The sequence below is a fragment of the Crinia signifera genome, chromosome 4 (assembly GCF_055691185.1).
Source record: "Crinia signifera chromosome 4, ASM5569118v1, whole genome shotgun sequence".
In the NCBI taxonomy this organism is placed as follows: domain Eukaryota; kingdom Metazoa; phylum Chordata; class Amphibia; order Anura; family Myobatrachidae; genus Crinia; species Crinia signifera.
In genome coordinates, this window is record NC_139220.1 from 297,826,600 (window position 1) to 297,847,716 (window position 21,117).

At 43.6% G+C, this 21,117-nt stretch overlaps 1 long non-coding RNA gene across 1 annotated transcript; it reads right to left on the bottom strand.

Annotated features, from left to right (window-relative positions):
- Positions 1-333: 333 nt before the first annotated feature.
- On the bottom strand, positions 334-18,966 carry LOC146072788 (uncharacterized). The gene is made up of 4 exons (XR_014473234.1): positions 18,832-18,966; positions 18,398-18,475; positions 15,625-15,666; positions 334-889 (listed from the first exon to the last, which is right to left on the bottom strand). It is a non-coding gene; the product is annotated as an uncharacterized LOC146072788 (long non-coding RNA).
- Positions 18,967-21,117: the final 2,151 nt, after the last annotated feature.

Here is a 21,117-nt window from a genome sequence, read left to right on the forward strand (position 1 = left end):
TGTTAGAGCCGTGTTCAACCCTGGTAAAGACCAGGGTTGAAAAGCCGTGTTGCGCAACACAGGTTTTCTGAGTGTGGCGCTTTCATACCGCACCTTCACCCGTGTTTAAGCCCCGCGAACACGGCAATAACCCGTGTTCACAGTGCGGTCTGAAAGCGGTATGACTGAATGTGTGTAAATGGTTACAAAATAACTACCTTGGCATTGTTGAAATGGGAATTATTATAGACTCCATTTTCCTTAATTATGTGATTCGTTTATTCAAATACAGACAGATAAGATTATATTAGTAAATATTGTAATAGACATGCCACATGGGGGGCTGAGCTGATGTGGGCGACCCTCATCGTGTGCTTCTCCGTCTCCGCTAGCAGCTGCCAGCCCTCTCTCAGCCCAGCCCCCTTCGCACTCTCTGCTTCCAGTCCAATTTATATAACTATGGCCACAGCTAACAGAAGGGATTCTTACAAATAAGGAACATGCTAACTCTCTATTTATAACAACTTCATATATGGAAGAATGTATTTAGCACTTTTGTCAGCAGTTCTAGTTGACTCTGACGTAAGGCATTTTGTAATTAGAATATACATTTAAACTATACATTCAATTCACAATCCCTTATATTGACAGCAACAGGTGATAGTAGCTTGCAGTAGCTTGTCACATTGATAAGTCCTTGTATACGTATACTGAATATATATATATATATATATATATATTGTTTATTAACTTGAAATCTTCAACTTGTGTGGAAATATAACTTTGTCCCATCCCAACAGTTCCTCCTGTTTTCCCCACAAATGAAGATTACAGGTGATAGAGACTTGTCTGTAGACACCGGTGTCATCTCTGGATCCGGATGATCAGTTTGCAGCGATCAAAGGAACTTCTGTAGTCTCAAAACACAAGGATTAGTAACTTTTGTCCTGATTCAGTTTTCATCCCTTAATAAGTATAATACAGTCACTAATCATTTGTCCCAAAAATATATAATTATCTCCATAACAGATCACCACAGGTATAGTGAAATGTAAGCAAAAAGGAGAGTCTTTAACTATAATGGATATTAATAATATTGTCAACATGAACCATAAGAATATAATAATTATACTGTTGACTAAACTCTATTATACGCCAGCGTCATTGTATTGGAATGATTTATCTTTTGCTGAACTGGCAGTCATGTATATCCTTATAAGAATATAGAATAGTTATGATGTTTTCTTATTCAGATGTTTTATAGTATATTAATGTCAGTAGTATGTTGCACTCCAGAGACAAGGAAGGCCATTGTACTTATAATCACTTAGGGCCTTATTCTGGTTGGTGCGGCCGGAGCCGAATATGCGGCCAGGACCGTGCGTGCGAAACCCCGCCTTCCATACGGATCGCCAACTCCGTCCGTACGCGGTAACAAGCTGGCCAAACGGACCGCACGTGTATTTTTCACGGAATACGCCTTCTCAATCTCAGGGAACCTCCCCCATCAGTCGATGGTCGCAGACCATCGAATGCAGGACCGAGTGGTCCACCAGCTCCCGCAACCTCAGACCACACGGACATTTTTCCGTGCAAAAGCAGGGATCTGGGCGGGCAGTTGACATCCGGCGATGTCATATGTCCGCCCCCTACACGTGTGTCACGGCCGCATTACCATACGTACGCCCAGCATTAGCATGGGAACACCCATGAAACGCGGGGCGTATGCATATGGTAATGAGCCCAAATAGCCCTTCACGCCCCTCTCCACCCCCTGTTTGGAGTGTTCACATTTCATGCGGGATTTGGCCGTACGCCCCGCTCGCACATGCGCAGAGACGCCTCTGCACATGCGCAGGCACAAAACATCGGCGGCACGAACGCACGCGGATATTACCGCACCAATCAGAATAAGGGCCTTAGTGTGATTGAGACAATGTAATTTCTCAAACTATAGACATTTAGTCTATATCTATAGTAAATCTAATTTTGTGTAACATTATCCACGTCAGTACCACTAACTATGTCTAATAAACACAGACTTGAGAAACCATTAGTAATTATCAGGAAGCCAGAACCTAATATCACAGCTCACAACCAGGATCCAGGCATCCGCTAAGGAGAGAACACGATTGGACAGCCTTTTCTAAATACAGGTTGAGTATCCCTTATCCGAAATGCTCGGGACCAGGAGAATTTTGGATAACGGATTATTCCGTATTTTGGAATATTTTAATATTTCAGTGATGTATTTTGAAGTATCTTGCAATTATGTTGTATAAACACTTAAACCACACAAAATATACATACATATATTTTATTTGTTCAAAACACAAAGTTTCAAAACATGAAACAAAATTTGTGTACTATATCAGGCACTGAATTTTAATGCAAAGCAATAATTTTCTTGAACATACAGAGTGCCAGTTACATATCATGTCCTCAGTAGTGCTGTAACATATGTCCCAAATAAGTTTTTAGCCCCCCAAATTTTTTTTTTCACTTTCTGGAATGTTTGGTTTTCAGAATAATTCGGATAACGGATATTCGGATACGGGATACCCAACCTGGAGCCAAGGCACCCCACCATTTACTCAGTGCATACCTGAGTTATACAATAGAGTGGTTTTCGCTGCTTTTAAGACTACACCGTGGAAGCAGGCTATATCATCTCTAGCCCAACCACCATCGACTATGCAATCTAAGGCTAACCCTGCCATGATGTCGGAGGAAGACTCACCACTCACCAATAGAGACACCCCTGGGTACTATGGCCGTGCTGTTGATAAACGGGAACACTTCAGCTACTCTGAGGACGAGACTGATAGAATACTGTTCACACAGCGCCTGCATCTTATAGATGAACAACCCAGCCTGGACATCCTATTCAAGCAATGGTACGGGCTGCGAAAACGTGAAACAGATTACCTGTTGCACGGGGTATCCCTGTCTGAGTATCATCGCGAAAAGATGATACCGCGTGGCTTTCGCATACGCAATACGCCGACCATCGGACGACACAATCCCAACTTCTGCCGCCGATGGATCGGCATACTCAACAAGTGCAGCCACGATCTGATCTTGCTGGTAATTGAAGAGGCAGGACAAGAACTACAAGCGGCAAAGAATACAGTCGCCGACTTTGAACGCCTACACAAAACCAGCTTTGTACAGGATATCTCTCAGGATTGGCTCAACAAGCTGCAGACCCAGTGTGAAAATTGCAAAAGAGAAAAGAGAAAGTACTCTCTATTTTTGGGGGCACGCTTTTAAATTTAAAACTTAACGTTTAATTATAGATTCATTAAAATAAATTTAGACATGACAAGACAGACATACAAAAAACATGTACCATTCTTGAGACTCCGAATATCAGATTTCTCTATTAATTATTGAGGTACCACAATATATGAAGTGGACCGCGAATATTTGTTATTGTGGTAAAATACCTTATTTTGCACCGAATATTTTTAGTTTTTAGGTCGTTATTATTTTCTATTGACAGGAAGATTTTTGATATAAGGAAAAAAAAGAGGGAAGGGAAAGGAGAAAGAAAAGAAAAAAAGAGGAATAGAAGAAGGGAAGGGAGGGAGGGAGAAGGAGGGGAAGGGTCAAAGAAGAAGGGAAGTGAGAAGAAGAGGTTGATGAGAAAAAATTAAGTGTCAGTACACCCCTGCAGTTTGATTGTGATCACGGTGACTGCTGCTGATTGCTCTGTATGTCTGGCTAAACCAGACTGTGCAATTGAGCGGGTCTTACCATGCGACAGTTGCAGATAAGGGTGTTAAATAGTTGGGCTGTAATTACCTCTCTGTTACAGTGGGCGACTCCCTGATTAGCTAAGCCCTTGCAGGGAAATCTACCCTCAATCAGTGAGGTTTTGAGCCCAGAAAGTGTATAGTTTTTAGAGAGCAAAGTTAATTGCCTTGTAGGGTGTATGTGCACGCTGCTATCTCCCACTTGCTTTGCAGTATTGGTGGGCGATGAGCGGTGAACTCCACCTTTGAAGACAATAATGGAATTTCCCAGTTATATAGAGAAAGGTATATCGTTAGAGAAATAAAAGAAATAGGATAGCAGGTAAACGCAGTAATATTTGGAATGTGTGATATCAAAAAAGGATCAAAAGAGTGGTCCTTTGATCACAATATCATTATATACACCTGTATATCAATTTACAAGTATCAAACATCAGCTTAATCACCTGTTTTCACAATAGTAAAAAATAATCCTGTCACTAATTATATAAATTTCGCTAAGAAAACATAATCATACATCTCATTCCTTCACATAAAAGTTATCACTCTAGGTGATCTTAATGGTTCTAAACCAATCAGAGCAGACAAGGGTAAAACACAAGGAAAAACAATGAAGCCCTTTTCTCAAAATGACAGCAAAACAGTACAGTTTCTGTGGGGTCGTATTCACAATTGTATAAAATAATTACAATGTTAGCAGCCCCTTAATAGGGGTCTTACCACCACCCAGATAGTTGTCTGCTATGATCTTAGGGACAATCAGTCTGCTGCAGAAGGAGAGAGATTTTTTCTTAGGTCTGGACCTGATCGCAGTAGTGGGGAGTCTGGTGTCTCCTCAGTAGCTCAAGGTGCAAAAAGTAGTTGTGGGATAGACAGCTGTTTCGCGGAGGTCCCGCTTCCTCAGTATCCTCTGTTTGATACTTGTAAATTGATATACAGGTGTATATAATGATATTGTGATCAAAGGACCACTCTTTTGATCCTTTTTTGATATCACACATTCCAAATATTACTGCGTTTACCTGCTATCCTATTTCTTTTATTTCTCTAACGATATACCTTTCTCTATATAACTGGGAAATTCCATTATTGTCTTCAAAGGTGGAGTTCACCGCTCATCGCCCACCAATACTGCAAAGCAAGTGGGAGATAGCAGCGTGCACATACACCCTACAAGGCAATTAACTTTGCTCTCTAAAAACTATACACTTTCTGGGCTCAAAACCTCACTGATTGAGGGTAGATTTCCCTGCAAGGGCTTAGCTAATCAGGGAGTCGCCCACTGTAACAGAGAGGTAATTACAGCCCAACTATTTAACACCCTTATCTGCAACTGTCGCATGGTAAGACCCGCTCAATTGCACAGTCTGGTTTAGCCAGACATACAGAGCAATCAGCAGCAGTCACCGTGATCACAATCAAACTGCAGGGGTGTACTGACACTTAATTTTTTCTCATCAACCTCTTCTTCTCACTTCCCTTCTTCTTTGACCCTTCCCCTCCTTCTCCCTCCCTCCCTTCCCTTCTTCTATTCCTCTTTTTTTCTTTTCTTTCTCCTTTCCCTTCCCTCTTTTTTTTCCTTATATCAAAAATCTTCCTGTCAATAGAAAATAATAACAACCTAAAAACTAAAAATATTCGGTGCAAAATAAGGTATTTTACCACAATAACAAATATTCGCGGTCCACTTCATATATTGTGGTACCTCAATAATTAATAGAGAACGTTAAGTTTTAAATTTAAAAGCGTGCCCCCAAAAATAGAGAGTACTTTCTCTTTTCTCTTTTGCATCATTTCTTACTCTCAGGGGAGCACCTCCACAACACTTATCAATGTACAACGCATATCTGATAACATAAAATAGTGGATCTTCTTATATAAGTATATCTGATACATATCCCATATACCTAAAAGTGGTACTGGTGCACAGGTTTTCTTTCCCAATCTACCTTTCCCCATGTTGTACCAGTGTGAAAATTATCAGAGAGATCTCCTGAAGTTTAAGAGGAGTAAATACTACACCGTGAAACACGACTACGATCACAACCAGGTGTATAGATGGCTCGCCGGCGACGATTCTGACCGCACCAGGCGAAGCCGACCTCAAAGACAACGACCCTTTAAACGAGCACAGGCCACACCGAGGAAGACAGATGTATCATCTAATAGTGACAGTGAGTTTAATGTCGAGTCAGATACTCCTGATCATTCGGCCCCTTTGGGGACCTCCGAGGAGGCACCCACTCCAACCACCTCCAAGGGAAGAGGCACAGGACTACCACCCGCAGGGGCGGGCAAAATACGCGCATCCACAAGAAAGCCCACAAACCAACAGAATCGTTAGTATATAATTTATCTCAACAACAATTTAATGCTTATGAACTCAAAGTACTTGAACATGGCCTTACATTTATTCCCACCACTCAGTTTGATGAACTCACATGGAAAGTAGATATGCACCGCCACACCAGGAATCTTAAGCTCAAAGAGTTCTTTCAGAACAAGGTCGCCACCGCTGAGGTGGAACAGCACAATCTATTTATCAAATCAAGAACTAAGTCTACCTTCGACCCACAGTCGACCAATTCCTCCATTGCTACCTACTCCCGATTGCTAGACATGTCTGTCTCGAAGTTCGCCAATACCCCACAGCCCATCCATAACAATATGAGCAGAAAAGAACAACAAGCCCTACAACAATTGAGCCAATATCGCGATGTAGTGTTCAGGGCTGCAGATAAGGGCGGTGGCCTTGTAATTCAAGACCTAGTAGCATATACAACAGAGTGTAAAAGACAACTTGAGGATTCATCTGTCTATAAGCGGCTTGCAAGCGATCCCACAGATACATACAAATCCGAACTGGACCATGTTTTACTATGAGCACACCAGCAGGGACAGATCTCGGAGAAACTACAGCAAGCTCTAACACTGAAATATCCATCAGTACCAATATTTTTCACACTGCCCAAAATTCATAAAAACATCACAGACCCCCCAAGACGCCCCATCATTTCGGCCCAAAATTCTATTTTCCAACCTGTATCCCAATTCTTGGACAGCATATTACAACCCATCATTAAAGTGCAACCCACTTACATCCAAGATACTACCGATTTCTTGAACAGGTTGGCACAAGTCCAGGATGTACCATCCAATGCACGGCTGTGTGTGATGGATGTGAACAGCCTATATACGTGCATCCCGCACGAAGAGGGGCTAAACACCATGAAAGATTTTGTGGCAGCTACAGGGATGGATACGCTCAACCATGATTTATTTATGGACTTGCTGAGACTGACCCTCACTAATAACTATTTCCTCTTCGACGGAAAGTTCTTCAAACAGCTTTCCGGCTGCTCGATGGGCAGCAATATATCACCATCGTTTGCAAACATCTACATGTTTAAAGAGACCAATCGATGTTTTTCGATAATCCTGACGTAAAGGATAAGATCATCATGCTAACACGCTACATAGATGATTTATTCATGCTCTGGCACGGGAGTGAGGAAGAATTTGTGGCTTCCATGAATACTGTAGCATCAACTTGAGAAACTCACCCATCAAGTTCACCTTTCAATCTTCTGAACAGACAATAAGCTATTTGGATGTCCAGATACACCTCAGAGACGACAAAATACACACAGGGTTGTATATCAAACCAACCGACAAGAACAACGTGTTAAAGGCCAATAGTTTCCACCCAATGGCTTTAAAAAAAGCCCTCCCGAAATCACAAATGCTGAGGGCAGCATGCATCGTAAGTGACCGTTCACAATTACCTGAGGTATTGGACAAAATGATCACGAGGTTTGAAGACAGGGGTTACAGAAATGACCTGCTACACATGCAAAAAGAAGAGATCCTAAAAATCCCAAGGGAACAACTTTTACAAGTAAAATCTATGACTCCGGAGAAAACAAACAGATTGAATACAGCTCTACCGTTTGTCACCCGATACAATATGTCCAGCTATGTACTTCCCAGGGCTTCCCGAGCATTGTGGCCAATCATCAAGACAGACCCAAGCCTACCAGGCCTCAAGGACAAAAATCCACTCATTTGCCACACGAGAGGGAGAAATATCAGTGACAGAATTGTACACAATGACATCACCGGCTTTGCCAATGAGTTGAAAACTAGCAAGAGCAACTTCCTCAAACGTCCTAATGGATGTTACAAATGTGTGAATTGCACAACCTGTCAACACATGATAACCGGCACAGACTTTATCCACCCAGTTGACGGAAGGAAGTTCCCCATCAAACACGTTGTCACATGCACCACCACACATGTGGTCTATGTGATAACGTGCCCGTGCAATTTATTATATGTGGGTAAGACGGTGAGGTCCCTACGCACGAGGATGGCTTTACATAGGTCTGCCATCGGCAAAGCCCTCTCAGGTGCAGACAACGACCAACCAGTGGCAAAACATTTTGCCCTGAAACAGCATAGACTATCCGATTTGAGACATACGGTCATCGACCACATTCCGGATTCCCTGAGGAGAGGCGACAGAGGAGGGATCCTCTTGAGGAGAGAATCCACTTGGATCCACAAACTCAACAGTACTAAACCAAATGGACTGAATGACAAACTGTCCCTGGGGATTTTCCTCTGAGTGATGGACTTACAGTCATATATATATATATATATATATATATATATATATATATATATATATATATATATATATATATATAGTGTGCTTTTTCTTCCTCTCCGCTCTTTCTTACTGTCCCTTTAAAACATTTCTTCTTAATAGTCATATAGTTATAGTGCTCCCTTGGGGGCCTCCCTGTTGGGAATATTCCCATATTGTGTGCTTTATTTTCTTCTCCGCTTCAACTCTCGCTATCCCTTTATATCTTCCGAATTAGATCCAATCAGGCTGGCATCGCAGCCTAATTTCACCCGAGCAGGGATCCAGTGTGCTTTTTGCTTCTTCTCCGGCTACTCTTACTGTCCCTTTAAATTTTTCATTATGTTTGAGTTCCAGCATTTTATATAATTTCCATTCTTGAGTCTGTATGACCCAAAGTAGACTCACCCTATTTGTGGATAGGGCTCATGTGTGCTTTTTGCTTCCTCTCTGACTTGATCTTACTGTCCCTTTAAAACTTTTTCATTCTTGCCTTAATTTCCTAGTAATGTTTTGAGTTTTGATGCGTGTGAACACATTATGCCACAGAGACCCTTTGGCTATTCCATATCTGACCCAAATACACATTTAGCTATGCATTTCTGACACTAGTCAACACAAAGGTCGACATGCAGTAATGACGACATAGTCTCTGATGCATTCTTCACATATGTGAACGCACTCACACCGACAGTATTCCCATAATAGGGACTCCTGTGAGCAGTGGCCAGTATATACCTGACTTCCACCTCCTTTTATCTAGTACTTTTTACTCATATTCTTAGTCACAAACACTTCTAATCCATCAGATAGGTGGTCTAATATTGCGTGTTTGCGCATCTTAATACACACATTTTTAACCTGATATGTTATTGTACTGTTGATATATGTGTACTGAGCACTGATTTTGTTGTTTAAAATTTTTTTTTGCCAGAAATCAGCTAACAGCAGGTGTGTGAGTAGCCTGAGACATAGCCGAAGTAGACATTGCAGAGGGGTTGCCATAACAACCAGCTGGCTTGAGTTCCATTGAGAGTTCCACAGACAGGAAACTGGTCAGTTTTACACACCTTTCCTATCAATTAACCTGTTCAACACAGATGGAGGTAATCATACATTAGGAAGAAAGTCCAGCAGCAGAGCATTGTGTCCCTCCTGGCATGGGTCATGTTGGGAGGTATGCACAGTGCCAGACACCCTCTGCCTCACCATGTTACCCAGCAAAGACACAGCTACTCACCAGACGCACCAGGTGAGCGCCCCCCGCCGCCCCCCCTCCCGCGATTCGTGGGGCCCTAAATTCCTAGTGGCACTGAATTATTAGATGGCCCTTGCTCCCACCATTGGAATTCAAACCCGCCCATTATGTAAATATCCTTTTATAATAAAAGATTTTCATCAAAGTCTTTCGCCGCCTGAAAATCTCTCGCTCTTTGATGAAAATAGCTCAGTGTGTACGAACTACTTTGGTGAAAGATATATCTTTCAGAGATTTTGGCAAAGTCTTTTGAAATTAAAATCTTTAAGTGTGTATGGGCCTTAAAGGCCCATACACACTAGAAGATTTTCATTTCAAAAGACTTTGCCAAAATCTCTGACAGATATACCTTTCACCAAAGTAGTGCGTACACACTGAGCTATTTTCCCTAAAGAGCAAGAGATTTTCAGGAGGCGAAAGACTTTGCTGAAAATCTTTCATATTAAAGGCTATTTACATAATGGGCGGGTTTGAATTCCAATGGTGGGAGCAAGGGCCATCTAATAATTCAGTGCCACTAGGAATTTTGGGGTCTGGGACTGATTTTCAGTCTGCCCCCCCCCCGGTACCTTTGTCGGCATCTGTGATGAGGGAGAGGGGAGTGCGGTGGGATGCCGGGGGGGGTGCGATGGGACACGGGCACGGGGAGTGCGGTGGAACACGGATGGGTTAGTGGTTCCGCTCCTGAGCTTTACGCTGGCGTCTGACATCAGGCGACTGAGTCTCTGCTGCTGCTGCTGGCTGCAGCGGCTCGGCTCACCGGCACTGCAGGGGTGCTGAGGATAGAGCTGCCTGGACCCTACCCTCTGTCAGAGTGGCGGGCCCGGGACAGTTGTCCCCATAGCACTCCTGTTCAATGCATATCATTAGTGGGCAGTGGTGCCAGTAATATATACATTGCTGGCCTGTGCCAGCAATGTATATATTAATGGCTAATAAATAAAACATCATTGGTGCCCACTGGCACTGGCTTATGAAACTCATTGGTGCCCAGCGGTGCCAATAATATATACATTGCTGGCACATGCCAGCATTGGTGCCCAGTGGTGCCATTAATATATACATTGCTGGCACATGCCAGCAATGTATATATTACTGGCTTAAAAATGAAAACATTGGTGGACAGTGGTGCTCCGTGTGGAGCAGGACAGAGGGAGGCGGAGGGAGCAGGGTGTAGGGGGGCGGGGCGTCAGCGTGTCAGTCAGTGACAGTGGCCGGGCGGCAGAGCTTGGACCCAGGAGAACAGGAGGACGGCGGGGGAACGAAGCTCTGCAGCATCCAGCCGCAGCAGCAGACTGAGCGGGGCAGCGCGGACCAATCCTAAAGGGTGAGTATTATGACAGGCGAGGGGCGGGGCGGCGGGGGGCAGCGGGGCGGTCCGCCGGGCTGAAAGTGGTTAATCTTTCAGCCCGGCCGGCGTACACACATGGCGATGATGGATGAAAAACTATCCATCATCGCCACATCTGCTGGTAAAACCAGCAGATGAACCATTTAACTAGCGATGATGCGGGAGCGCGCATCATCGCTAGTCGGCAATCTCTGGGGCATACACACTGGGCGATTTTCAGCCGAAAATCACTCAAAACGGCTGTTTTGACCGATTTTCAGCTGAAAATCGTCAAGTGTGTATGGGCCTTAAGACTCTCCCCCAGTCTCCAAACCTATAAGCGTTCCCTAAAAACTCATCTCTTCAGGCAGCTTATCAAATTCCAGAACCAGTCATAGAACCTTGCATTCTGGTGGAATCAATGCAATAAAGAATACAGTATCTATCCTTATGTATCAATGCCTATTTCCCTATAGATAGTAAGCTTGCGAGCAGGGTCCTCCTACCTTTTGACTGTCTGTAAATACCCTGTTTGTTGTATCACGGTCTCCTTTGTAAAGCACAACGGAATATGCTGCGCTTTATAAGAAACTGTTAAATAAATAATAATAAATAAAGTGTATTCGGTCACAAGGATGACGCTGTCTAGATCGACAGTTATGGGATTGACCACTCTTGGGTGAAGGAGTCTAGTTAGAAGCTTAAAGATAGTCAGATTGACAGTAATAGGAGTTAGACACAAGCGGGAGATCGGCAGACACAAAGTCGTCAGTCACCACGTCGACACGAGATTTTCATGGTGTTTTTGTTGCAGCCCAACTTGGTTCCTAATTAACTATCCAAGTGGACATTGAGTTAGATTATAATAGTGTGCCGGACATAGTGACACGGGGACCTCTGTGACATTCCGCACCAAAAACGCATGAAAAATTTGTGTAGATGTGGTGATTGTCAACCTTGTGTCCATCAATCTACCGCTTGTGTCTAACTCCTCAGTAGGACACTATGGAAAGCTGTCCACTCAGCAGATGAGTGGCTGGGCCAGGGATGATGCAGGATCACACATCAGCGCTCACTGCTCATTGCTGACACGTACACATTGGGCGGCTTTGGAGCTGAAAGTCAACCAGTGTGTATGGGCATTTAGAGAATGAGTAAAGTCCAAAACATATTTATTTGATAAAAACAACCTGCAAATGAGAAAATTATTATTTATTTATTTTTAAAACAGAACAATTCAATTACTCTATTAAGACCATTTGGAGATTATGTTTTTATAATATGTATATATTTAATTTCTGCTCTATGTAGGCTTTTATATACACTAGTAAGCCCATTCAGAGCTAATGCTTCGAAAGCTAGTTTGCTACCATGTACAAATATGCAGGAACACTTGCCTCTGTTTTTGTGCATGTGTGAGAAAAAGAGATGTAGTTTCACTCCCTGCCAACAGATGGCAGTGTTTCCTAGACACACAGACACTAGCCATATATATAGATGATCCCTGTTTCTCCAGCATTATATGATTTGTTGAATATCACAGAAAGTTGTAACTGAACTTTCCTTAAAATGATCTAAAACACTGTGGGAAACATACTTTTACCAGTATTATAGATATGTTCCGCTCAGTGAACTTTCACATTTCTGCTAGTTTTTCCCACGTAAAACAAACTACAAGCAACACTCCAACATCAGCAACTCGTTCTTGAAGTGGCATGATAAGATTCTCTTACACTAAGTGTTGTGTATTCTTTCCTTAGCTGGAACAGTACTGCACATAAGACAAGGGGGGAGATTCTGCAAAGCAACTATGTGGTAAAAACCCCGTTATCAGGGTTTTTACAGCATTTTGATATGCAGCAAAACCCGCACGGCGGGTTTTCGCTGCGAGGGGTATCGCCAGCAAAAGCTGGCGATACCCCATAGAACGGACCCCCACCGCCTCGCGCCGACACTCCCCTCACCTGCTATACTTTTCCAGCAGAAGTATAGCCATCATTTCCCTGCCACAAACATATGTCACCTATATCCCTGCCATAAACATATCACAGATACAGCTGTCTCTCATACAGACGTCTGTATCAGTGTGTAACATATACATGCTTACATATGTTAGAAATGTATATATTAAAGTTATAAACTGTTTGCCTCAAAATTGATATTGTGTGATGGACTCTTATATAAATATGACAACACCGCCCAAGCAACTGAAATGTACATAATGCTTATAACTTGTTTTAAAGAGTGTGGCCTGGACTTATATATGCCAAACGACTGTGGCTGATAGAAAACTTTGCCATATATGTGTATTGTTAATGATTTATTAAGCGAGGAAAGACATTGGTGACAGTGAAGTGATATATATACACATGTGGACATGGGTTAAGCAGCGCTAACACTTGTGCTGCCCTCTGAGTGAACCCACAGTTAGCTGTCACTCAGACATGCCCTCAGAGTGGTCTCGAGGACACTGAAAGTGCGGGAAGTCAGCTGTCTCGAGGGCTGAGCCTGTCTCGAGGGCTGAGCGGGAGAACAGCTGTGCTTGTGCCAAACAGCTGACCTCCCAGCCTGTGTATATAAGAGTTGTCAGTGCAGGGAAAGTCAGACAGCTGTTCCCTCTTTCTGGTGCTCACCTCCCTGCTTGCAGCTCAGGGCTGCATCCATTACTGCAGCAGGAGAGGTTATGAGCCTGGGAAAGAGCTGGCTTGGTCTGGAGCGCTATAAGAAATCAGCATAACAGTCTCCCTTACCCACCGCTCTGGGTCTGCCCAAGCCTCTTTGAAGGAAAGCCGCTGAAGGAGCCGCTGACAGGGTGCCGCAGGACGCTGCCCCTCAGAGACACTATTGCCGGGGAGAAGCTGAGTGAGCGACATCCCTCCGACACCCCTCTACACCCTGGTATTACTCACCAGCGGGAGACGGGAGGAGGCGTTGGGGAGGAGAGTGGAGTGCTAGCCGGGAGGGGCGCCGGATCGGTGACGGCTGCCCAAAGCTGAAGATAGGGAAAGCGCCGCCCAGCCGCCTCCTTGTTGCCGCCTACAAGCCCGCATTCAAGCTGCCTGAACGGAGATCCCGCCCGGCGCCAGTGACTGACAAGCCCCCGCTCCTATCACAGAGCCGTCCGGACAGGAGACCGGGGAAGCGCCGCACAAGAGGAACCGCCCACCTGCCCATCAGAGGCGCAACCCCGCTGACGGAAGAGAAGAGAGAAGGAGCTGCCGCCCGGTAACTGACAGCCGGGGAGCAGAGAGGAGAAGGAGGCGCTGCCCCGCAAGCCGCTCCCCCAGTCCATCAACCACCAGATAAGGACATCCCCTGTCACGCCCCTCTACACCCTGGTGCTGCTCGTAACACAGGCAGTCACCAGCGGGAGACGGGAGGGGAAAGTGACAGGGGGAAGAGATCTCCTGTCAGCTATGCATCAAACCCAGCCTTGCCCCCCCTGTACAGATGTGATGCCACCCAATCACGCTCCTCCACACCCTGGTGCCACCTGCTGAGCAGTGGTTACCTGCGGGAGAAGGGAGGCAGCAACAGGAGTAAGCCAGCTGTTTCACAAGAAGCCAGCACCTTTCTATGAGGAAAGAGAAATAGCTCCCAGCTGCCATAGAGATACTGCAGCATTACAAGGCACAGTATGCAATTACAGCCCGGCAAGGGGGATACCTCAGCTCTCTCAACACAAGGGTAGCCCTCAGAGTAAGAAGAGTACACCCCTCTACACCCAGGAATCCCCTACTGTAGTATGGTGATACCTGCGGGAGACGGGAGGAGGTAGAGAATAGAGTTACACTTATAAAGAAAGGACAGTTGAGGACAGAGACACTTTGCCAGGCAGACAGAGCACAGCTGCAAGAATTGGTGAGCCCCAAACTTTACTTAATGCACCTATACACTATAGGTAGCCAGGTTACCCCCAGCTTGTGACTATTAATAGAACAGTGTATGCTAACTGAGAACAGTAAGGAAAACCTAGAATTTTGCCAGACTATACCTCAGCCCTACTACAGCAGCAAGACTTTTTACATTTATAAGGAGCCCTAGGTTGGGTTTTATGCCAAACCTTTAACTGTGACTTATTACATTTGGCAACAAATTACATCAGGCTCCAATAACAGTGCAGCCAAGCAATTACAAGAAGAGGATAGAAAGTTTCAACCTTCTAAGGGAAAGTCAGACTATTGTATTTAAACTCAGTTATACAGATACTTTGTGTGATTAATATCACACATTAAAGGGACAGAGACATAGACTTCTACAGTGCTAGGAACACCTAGTGAAGACCAGCGGATAAACTCATATTTAGACAGGTTGCTTATTAACCCATTCACACCTTCAGCAAGGGCCCCAAACGCGCGCCAACAAATATATTTATATGCAGTGTTTTTATGCTGGCCAGCGCATGGTAACTTTTTGTGTGAAGCATGCATTACTATATGTATAGGAAATGTAGAGAGTGTAGTTGTTCATTGAATTTATATATGTCATGCAAGGTTACTGTGTAAAGTTATGTTCTGCTTGTTCTATAAAGTTATTGATGTGTCATGTTAAAGTCATTAGTTGAAGCCGTATGTTATGTAAAAGTTTTTTATTGAATTCAAATGTTACACATTGTAAAATCATATTCATCATCTTAAGAAAGTAAACTTACCCTTTTATATAAACACGCTGTACCTCTGTTCATTTGAGAGCCCTAAAAGGAAATAAGTATAATATCAGTATAGTCTGTGTGGTAGCCATATACCTGCAATTAAAAGGTGGTTACAAGTGTGCACAGCAGGCCCTCCTCATGCGCACAATACAGGTTTTCTCATGAGGATATTTAAAAAGAACAGCTTAAGAGCATATCAAAGAAGACAAACGAGGCGACAGAGGTCTCGCCCTCACTAAGGGCCACATTTATCAAGCAATATTTGTGGCTAAATCCCCAAAACACCCGTTTTCGGGGGTTAGCTGCAAATATTAAGTATCCCCCAAATATACCAAAGGGAAGTGCAGCAGGAATCTCCTATTCCTGCTGCGCCCCCCCCTCCCCCCCGCATCGCCGCCGGTTGCCTCACCCATAGTTTTCTATGGGGGATGTAATGCTGCCCGATCTATCAACATTGGGCAGCCTGGATTCGCATCCTTGAGCTATCACCATTCTGAGATGGCATAGCCCATTGTAGCCTAGGCCTGTGTGGATCCGGGGTCAGTGCTAAACCTAACTCCCATGCCTTACTGCCTGACCTCTCCTCTCTTCTTAGTGCCTAAACCTAACCTGCTTCCCTCCCACTTCGATGCCCAAAACATTGAGCACTAGGTCCCAGCCCAAAACATTGAGCACTAGGTCCCAACCATTCTTAAGGCCTCCCTTCTTAAGGCCTGAGAGCGGTGGTGAGGAGTCTGGTACCTCCCCAATGATTGAAGGTGTAAGCTAGTTTGGGATAGACAGCTGTTTCGCGGAGGTCCCGCTGTCTCAGTATCCTCACCTCACAACATATCTGCCCCTAAATCTGTACACTTTCAGGGCTAAAACCTCATTGATTGAGGGCAGACATCCCTGCAAGGGCACTGCCAACCAGGGAGTCACCCACTCTAACATTGAGAGATTGAATACCCTAACTTCTTCACACCCAAATCTGCAACTGTCACACGGCTAGACCCGCTCAATTGCAAGGATTGGTAGAGCCAGTCCGGTTAAAGCAATCAGCAACAGTCACCGTGGTAACAAACAAACTGCAGGGGTGTACTGACACCAATTTGTTCTATTTCTTTTCTAATTTTTTGGTTGTACAAGAAGCATTCTCTCAGGCAAAATTTCAATAATAAATTCTCCCGTAGTAGAAGGGATTCCTTCTCCTGCCTTCTTTAAAATAACAGTAAAAGAAAAGGCCAGATAAGCATTTATTATTATTTTTTGGTGTAATAGAAAATATAACAAATATTCGCAGTCCACTTCATACATTGGAGGTTATTCTGGTTGGTGCGAACATTTCCGAAATCTTTCGGAGCGGTCCGCACGCCACGCTGTGCGGACATCATCCAAACAAACGCCCACCGGACCTCTGCGTACGGATGGACTCACACTAGAAGAACAGGGCGTGTTTACGGATGACATCCAAACCTTACGTGTGCGGTGGACACACACATTCTGCACGGTCTTACAGCGTTTGCACGGTCTTACCGCGTCAGAACGGACGGGAACCTGCCCGTACGCACCGATGTTATTGGTGAATGTAAAAGTGACATATATATATTTATATTAGTGATAGGAAGTTCTGTCCATTGCTTGCAGTGTAAATGTGTGTAACAAATGCAGCCGTGCTTTGAGCATATATTTGTGTGTTTAGTAATGGTCCATTTAAGCTGCAATGGTTCCAATTGAAGCAATGACAAGAGTGTAATTAATGAGTAATGAGTAAAGGAGTGGATTGTATTGTGTTCAGCTGACATTGGTTGAGGTGCGCCCGTACTGATTGGGCATTCCGAATGCCTAGCGCATGACCGAGTGGTGTCCGCAAAGCAATACTTGCTTATGAAGACCGCATATTTCCTGCCTTTTTGTTCGTGTGCAGTCTGTGTGCTGTCCAAATGCACGCCTACCAGAATTAGTGCACTCCCTCGTGTACACCCATGTTTACGCCCAGTTTAGCCCACTTTGAAACTACGCCCCTGTGTAGTTCCGAATGACGCCCATATTACGCTCATATTTCCCGAGTGAATGCGGTGCACATTTCTGTACGGTATTAGTGAGAACGAGTACGGAGACCTTGCGAGGCACATGCGCATAGCGTTGCCCACGCATGCGCAGACGGCTAAAAAACGCCATCCGAAAGAATTCGGAAAATTACGCATCGACCAGAATAAGGCCCATTTTGGTAACTTTCTTTTTGTATGATTGGCAGCTCCCAATCAGAATCTTTTCTAGATTGGTAAGCCCCACCCCTTTTTTTGATAAAGACCAATCCACAATAATTACAGAACTCTCATATAGAGAGTTCCCAGTACTTTGTATGTTTTATGTATGTTCGTCCTGTCATGTCAAAAAATTTTTTTAAATTAATTTATGATTAAACGTTAAGTTTTAATTCAAAGCGTGCCCCCCAAAAAAGAAAGTACTTTCTCTTTTTCTTGTTGCATTATATATTACTCTCAGGGGAGCACCTCCACAACATTTATTAGTGCAGAGGCACAAGATATATAAAGATAGTGGATTATCATATATTACATATATACAGTACTGTACTTTAAACTAGATGTGGTACTAGTGAACAGGTTCTCTGTCCGAATATCCCCTTCCCCATGTAGAAGCCATAAGAAGCAGTCAGAAGGTCAATTGGTAAGCAAAGTCTCAGTTATTAACTGTCATCAGGTTGTAAATATAAAATAATACAAAACATATTTTCCGGAGCATCACATGATTCCATTGTGGGATCACTCACCCGCCCTGTGGTGGCTGTTGATGATGTCATCTATGTACCATTGTACAGTGTTCACCCATCACCATGGTAACAGACGCACTAAAGGAGACCAGCGGGTGAGATGACATAAGTAATACAAAATGTAAACAGGATGATGCTATACATACTAGGCAATAAATAGAAGATACAATTCTTATGTAAAACTAGAAGATACATTACATAGGAAACCATTCAAAACAGTATTGCAAAACTATTTACATGAAGCAAATAACATAAGGCAAGCAAAGGAGATATTTTAATTTAAACCCTTTGGATAGATCACAGCGATCATTGCGCTATCAAGCTTCTTCAATGGGAAACTAGATGGATCACAGGGTTTGGATGTGATCAATCCAAAGGGGTCAAAATAAAATATCTCATTTGCTTTCTTTTTGTCATTTGCTTGTGAAACCTACCCATCTGCTGGTTTCATCTTCTTTCCTTTAAAATCGCATTAGCTGTTAGCTCCATCGGAGAAAGTCGGTTCAGCCCGCTGACAGTGCGGGCTGACCGGCTATGCTGCAGAGAGACCAGCGCTGGATCCTTCTGGCTGTGTAGTCTTCTAGATGTGAAGTATTCTAGTGTCAAGTATGCAGACTATAGTAATATAACATCGGAGATATACAGGAGATGCTTCAGCTGATGTGACCCCTTCTCTCTCTCTCTCTTCCCAGGTATGGGCTTTAATCTGCTGCACAATTGTATCTCTCTCCACTTTATGCTCCACATGACTACTAAATTCTGCTAGGTATGGGCTTTAATCTGCTGCACAATTGTATCTCTCTCCACTTTATGCTCCCCATGACTACTAAATTCTGCTAGGTATGGGCTTTAATCTGCTGCACAATTATATCTCTCTCCACTTTATGCTCCCCATGACTACTTAATTCTGCTAGGTATGGGCTTTAATCTGCTGCACAATTGTATCTCTCTCCACTTTATGCTCCCCATGACTACTAAATTCTGCTAGGTATTGACAATTTCACAAACCTTTCTTTTTATTATCCCCTTTGGAATATATAGTAAACAAGAAATGTCTGTGTATTAGTGGGGGCAGTGGTCTGACTTTGATCACACCTTTGATAAATCAATTAGGTGTGGGTGGAGTTAGAGCAGTGGCAAACGCAGGATTTATATGTATATAAATAATAATAATAATAATAATAATAATAAAATATATATATATATATATATATATATATATATATATATATATATATATATATATATATATATATATATATATATATATATATATATATATATAACCACATAACCACACAAATGAAAGAGCACTCTCGGGTCTTGTAACGATGATAATAAATGGCAGGACACAGCGGTCTCAAGCTTGAGACCGCTGTGTCCTGCCATTTATTATCATCAGTACAAGACCCGAGAGTGCTGTTTCATTTGTGTGGTTATGTTATACGGACTTGTCCGCGTCCCTGGCACCCGGGCACATTGCTCCTTTAAAGAACTTTGAGTGCCGGTACCTGGATTGATCTATATATATATATATATATATATATATATATATATATATATATATATATTTATTATTATTATTATTTATATACATTTGGTCTATCTATAATACTTTAACTGACCCGGCATATACTGGGTCACCTAAGTGTCCATCTCCGTGCTTTGCTCCGCCCCTCTGGAAACCCATATATATATAAATACAGGGGCATCAACAGCAGTGTAGACCCCTGGACATAGCAATGTATTGGGGCATTTACCGATCCTCCAGTGGTAGGGGTGGGGGAAGCTTTGATGTCCCCCTAGGTGGTAGAGGTTATTATATCAACCGCTCAGCATGTAGGGCCTGGATCAGTAATTTCCACTAATTACACACTAATTGCACAGATGGTGGGAGATGAGGTGGGAGAAGGGGGCATTGGGCTGAATGAAGGGGCCCTGATACATAACTTCCAGGGTGGTAGAGGATGTTTGATACGCAGAGGAGGGGTGTATAGTGGAGTGGGCTTATTATTCATAATTTTCTGGTGGGAGGACAGCTTGCTTGACTGCAGATATCTCCAGTTCCCAGAAATAGATTTCTTATATTTTAATGGAATTAAAAACTAGAGAATCCCACCTACCAAATGGTATTGGGGACTAGGGGATCAGAGTTCAGGAGGCAGAGCAATCTGCCAACGAGTATATAAAACTACATACCAGGTGTGTGGAGCTGGAGCAGTAACCAGCTGTTGGAAGGCTGATATCTCTGATTTTGGGAACAGTAGAGACAAGCTGCTATTGTCCATCAAAGGGGGAGAGTCCCAGCTTTTGGGATATACCCTCAGAAAAACTCTAAATCAGACAGAACGTGAAATATCTGACTGGGAAGAGCAATTAACAGGCTTGGATGGGGACCACTGCTTTGAAGTCAGATATCTCCAGTTCCCAAGGGCTGATTTTTAAAATTCTTGTACCCATGGAAAGAGGGGACCCTCGGCTTTCAGTCTCGGGTCCTCAGACTCCTGGGGGGGGTTTCTGGGTACTCAGAAACCCCCCCTACGTGCGCTACTGCCACCCCTTCCACTTCCTATCCTAAACCTCCCCCTTCCTTAACCTAACCGTAACCTCCCCTGAGACCTAACTCTAACCGCCAAACCATAACCTAAAGGGCAGTACCTTTTGGATCTGCTGGGATTCTGACTGACTGGAAGGACTTTTTCCACATCCCAGAATAGTAT